Source organism: Apus apus, chromosome 11, assembly GCF_020740795.1.
Source record: "Apus apus isolate bApuApu2 chromosome 11, bApuApu2.pri.cur, whole genome shotgun sequence".
NCBI classification, from domain to species: domain Eukaryota; kingdom Metazoa; phylum Chordata; class Aves; order Apodiformes; family Apodidae; genus Apus; species Apus apus.
Window position 1 is genome coordinate 18805657 of NC_067292.1, and position 4699 is coordinate 18810355.

The following is a 4699-nucleotide window of genomic DNA, read 5'->3' on the forward strand; positions in this document are numbered from 1 at the left end:
TGGAACTGGTGCTGCTGTACTTGAAAAATACATCTCAGGGGTGTGCCCTGCATATCTTGTGAACCATCAACAAGCATCTCCAGATGAGGTGAGGCTTCTTGTCATGCTTTGTAGTATTTCCAAGTCACGCTGAGCTTCAGCCTGGAATTAGGGAACCTTCTGGTGACTGATGAGACCTCGCTGACCTGCACTGCTCTGACCAGGTGAGGGAGAAGGAAAGGGTTGAGCAGAGTCAGGCCCTGCACCTGGGACATCCTTTTAACTGGAAAGAAACTCACTGACATGAGACTTTTTGGCATTTTGACAATCATCAGGAACAAAGGGTTAGTAGAAGGAGTAACCTGGTGAGAACGTCTCTGGTAACACCAGCTAAAACCAGGAGGAACAGGCTGCTCTCCATGAGCTGGTTGTTCTCAGCCATTTGGAGGCATCATTTATGCTCAGTCAACTCCATCCCCTTCTTCCCACATGAATTTTGGAAAATTTTAAACACATTCAGGAAAAGGAATCAAAAGGCTTTTGATTGTCTAGGTAGGACTTGTTTTCTACTTCATACGGCCCTGAAGGAATAAAAGGTCCAAACTTAAATGCTAGTAATACAATCATGGAAGGTGACACTTCAGTGTTCTCTCAGTTTTCAAACCCAGTGTTTAAGATGATTTTTCAGGGATGTGAAGAACCCTGCAACACTCTCCTAGTCCCAGCTTTGCAGCAGGCTCTGGGAAGGAGCCCCTAAATTGCCTGCAGAAAGCCATCAGCAGCCAGGGCTGATAAAAGGTCAAACGTGTTAATTAAATATTTGCTCATCTCTGTCTGGAGTCAAAGGGGCAGATTCTGGGGATGGAAGGAAGGGAAAAAAAACAAACCACCAGTGTGTCTGAGCCATGCAGGGCAGCTGTCGTTAGAGGCTGAGCTGTTTCTCTGGCTGTAGGCAAGAAGCCACCATGTGGCTATTTCTGCCTCTTGTCTCTGGGAAGATTTTGTTATCGTGGAGCAGGGTGGCCCCTTGGCAGCTCCTGTACTAAATCTGAGGCAATAGGTAAAGGCTCCTGCAGCCCAAGCTTTGCTCTCAGCTCTTCACAAGGTATTTTTTACTATCTTTTTCCAGGCTGTTCACCTTTCCTGATTTGAATTCTTGTAGAACCAGGCCTGAGGGACGGCGCTGGCTGTGGTGGCAGCTGGACAGGAACCCCTGAGGCCAGGAACACAATGAAAGGTGCAGTGTCGTGGGCAGCTGGTTGGGAAGGGAAGCTGGAGTTGGAAAAGCTTTCCAGGGAAGGGCTGTTCTCCATATGTCCCTCTCCCTGGAGTGATCCAGCGTGGGGCTGCAGTGCTCTGCAGAGTCAGGAGGCAGCTAGCTCCCTGCGCCACGGGGGCTTCACTCCCACGGCATGTTTAGCCCCTGGTTTGCAGTGACTCAGAGGTAAGATTTCAACAAATATAACCCGAAACGTTGCAGGTGGCAAAAGGGGAGTGCTAAAAAAGTGGGAGCAAAGAAGTGAGGCCAGCCTGGTGCGTGTGTGTGCACACAAGGAGGGACCTGCCAGGGCTTGGCTTGGCTCTGGCTGCGCGCGCTTCCTGGAGGATGGAAAAGCAGCTATTCCATGTGTCCCAAACCAAATTGGATTAAAACCAGGCAATGCAGCATGTGAAACAAGCAGCTTAATCTCAACCTTGTTACACTAGAGGTAGCCAGATAATCCCAGTGGGATTTCCTTTAGTTCCCCTTTTTGTTTTCTAGGAGACGTGGCAGGATTTTCTGCTAACGCAGAGGAGCAGATTTTCTACCAAGGCAGTAAATCCTTTAACAGACCTGGCTTTCTGCTGGTTTGTGAAGGAAAAGAAGTTCAGGGAGAAGGAAGAGGAGAGGAGGGGGGGGTAAACAAAGAAATGAACAAGCAAAAGTAGTTTTCTGTTGGGTTTGATTTGCATCAAGTGCAAATGCATGGATGTGAACAAAGAGATTTCACTGCTGAGAGAGGCAGAGAGAAGGGGCAAGGTGTCCCCTGCTGGGTTGAGCCTTCAACTTTCTATTAGCAAATCTGCTGTAAAGACTTTTCCCAGGCAAAATATGAAGGAGGTGAGGGCTCAGACACCCTTGGAGTCTGGCTGCATCCCGAAGTGGGTCAGAGGTGCCAGCAAAGTTGAGCAGAGGGGGCTGCAGCACCTTGGCAGTGGGAATGTCCCTCTGCCGAGTTGCTTTGTCCTGTGAGCGCCTGGAAAGTCAAATATGTTGGTGTAACCAGCCTCCCTGACTTAAGATTAACAATATTTCTCATTGTTTATTTGCTTTTGAGATAGTTAAAGGTATTTAGAGAGAGCTCAGAGAAGGTAGAAGTGCCTTGTGCTGGGATGACTTCAGTAAAGAAGACGGGGATGAGCGGGGGGCCCTGGGTGCTGCGGGGTGGGTGCCTGTAGGAAACTCGTGCTCTGGTACAGGGGAGTTCACTGATAAATCATTGAAGCATCTTGAGAACACCAAGGGCACATGGGATCTTTGCTCGTGCAAGATCATGCCTTTGAGTAGCAAAAAAAATATCAAGGATTTTAGGGAACGATGTCCTAAAATCCTTATCTAATCCTTGGGACAAACTTAGCAGGTAAGGGATCCTGTCCAGCCTGTGCTGCCCAAGAGAAAAAAATGCCTCACTCTAATTTCAGTGATTATCCCAAGCTGTGAAGTGGAATTAATTTGAGGGTCCAGGGGTTTGGTCTCACATCAAGTCCAATGTGGTGTTTCCTTTAACAGCAGAGGAGGTGGAAGGGGGAGCAAACCCCTCCTGTGCTTCCGAGGGTGTCAAGCTGGGAGCAGAGTGCTTGGGAAGGCAGAAGCAGGACTGGGAGGGAACTGGGGCAGGTTGGAGGAAGGGTTGGAAAATTGCCTGGTTTTATTCTTTGTAAAAGGAGGTGCTGACTGCAACACAGATCTTGCTAAACATGGGGGAGCAACCAGCTCTGCAGGAACAACCTGGGGCTTTGTGAAGCTAAGATGTTTCGAGACTTCTGAGGTTATCAGTGGAATATTGTCCCCTGTTTGTCCACAGCTTTCCTGGAAGCCAAATACTGCCATGGCCATCTGGTAATTCCCTAACATGGGTGAGCAATGGTGCTGCAGGACTCTGACCTACCTGCAAAGCTGAAGCAAAGTGGGGCTGAACCTGTGCATGTGGTGCAAATAAAAGGTGAAGTAGCAGTTTAGTGCTTCAGCCATTGATGAGAAGGGCTGGGTGGGGGAGGGAGCACCCTGCTAGGTTCTCTGTTGGTGGAGAAGAGCATCAGAAAGGCAGCACTCAAGGTTTGGGGGACACTTAGAAGGGGAGAGAGGCAGCTGAGCCACTCTGTGGATCTCAATGTGGGACTCCGAGCTGTGCCCGTGGAAGCAAGAGGTCTGTACCCAATTAAAAATTGGAGCAGCTCCTCTGCATGGACTGAGGAAGAGCTTTTCTTCTCCCTGAGGTGGTGAGCTGGAGGGTGAGGACACTGCTGGGAAGGAGCAAGAGGCCTCCCAGCAGCTCAGCTGGACCAAGCTGGGGGCTATGTAAATGTTTTATGGCTCTTGGTGGTGAGCCTTAAGTGTGCTACAAGCACAGCCTGTGAGCACTTAATGCAGCACCCAGCTCCTGGGAGCCTTGCTGGTAAAATGCTTAAAATGTGGCAATAAGGGCATTTCCACCCAGCCTGGGGTAAGGGAGAGGGACTGCAGCTGCCAGGAGCTGCTGGGGTTATTGCAGGGCCAGAGGAGTTATTAGGCACACAGAAATACCTCTCCTGTGTTCAACTTGCTGCGTGGACACGGTGACTGTAGGGCTGGCCTTTATTAATTGCTTCTTTCATAGCAGGTTATGCAGGATGTGAAAGTCCATGGTTGGGAGGAGGTTCCCTGTGAGCACAGGTGATAGGACATGGTGGTCCTCAAGAATCTCCAGAGAGCTCCTAAAAGAGTGGGAAGGAGAAAGGAGCCATAACCCAGCCCTGCTGCTCCCCTCTGGCCTCCTCCTGTGGCACATGGAGGAGCAGAGCCAGCCCTCACACTGGGCTTCCAAGAACTTCTAAAAGGGCTGCCAAGCATGGGCTGGATTTTGCTGGCTCTTGTTTCTAAAGTGCTCCCAGCTGCCTGGCCCCTGGGTGCCAGCACAAAGCCACTTTCCTGAGCACCGTGTCCCAGCTGGAATGCAGGCAGCACAGGGGACTTTGCCAGCTGATCCCCCTCCTTCTCCTGCCCTCATCTCCACCTGGACAAGGTGGCCACATGTTGGTGGTTGTGGTGAGCTCCAGTTTGCTCTGGTAGCTCCTGGTGTGGGTCAGATGGCTGGTGGCATCCCCAGAAGAAGGGGAGCTGGGCTTCACCCCAGTTCACCAACCCATGGAGTGCCCTGGCATCCAGGCAGAAGCTCCTGGCTTTGGATCAACGCTGGCTTGTGCTGGGAGAAGCACTCCAACCCTGAAACACAAGGTCCTGCTCTGAAAGGGCAGGGGGGGCAGCCAACCCACCAAACCCAAAATGGAGCAGCCCTGTGGCACCCCCAAAATGTGATTTTTCTGCCCTTGTTCGGCTGCCCCAGCATGTGAGTCCTTGCTCGTGAGCATCCTGGCTGCCAGTCATTGGCCCATGTGTTGGGGGATTTTTGTTCCAAATAATTTGAGTTAATGGGGTGTTTGTTTTTTTTTAGAGCAGCTATTAAATAGTTTTTCCTTATTA

At 50.6% G+C, this 4699-nt stretch overlaps 1 long non-coding RNA gene across 4 annotated transcripts; it reads left to right on the forward strand.

Moving 5' to 3' along the window:
- The first annotated feature begins 960 nt into the window (after positions 1-960).
- Positions 961-4699, forward strand: LOC127389107 (uncharacterized). 4 transcript variants are annotated; one of them, XR_007890555.1, is made up of 4 exons: positions 992-1039; positions 1142-1423; positions 3045-3182; positions 3840-4699. It is a non-coding gene; the product is annotated as an uncharacterized LOC127389107 (long non-coding RNA). The 4 variants fall into 4 exon arrangements; XR_007890556.1 differs by lacking the exon at positions 1142-1423 and having other exon boundaries at positions 961-1084; XR_007890554.1 differs by lacking the exon at positions 992-1039 and having other exon boundaries at positions 1093-1423.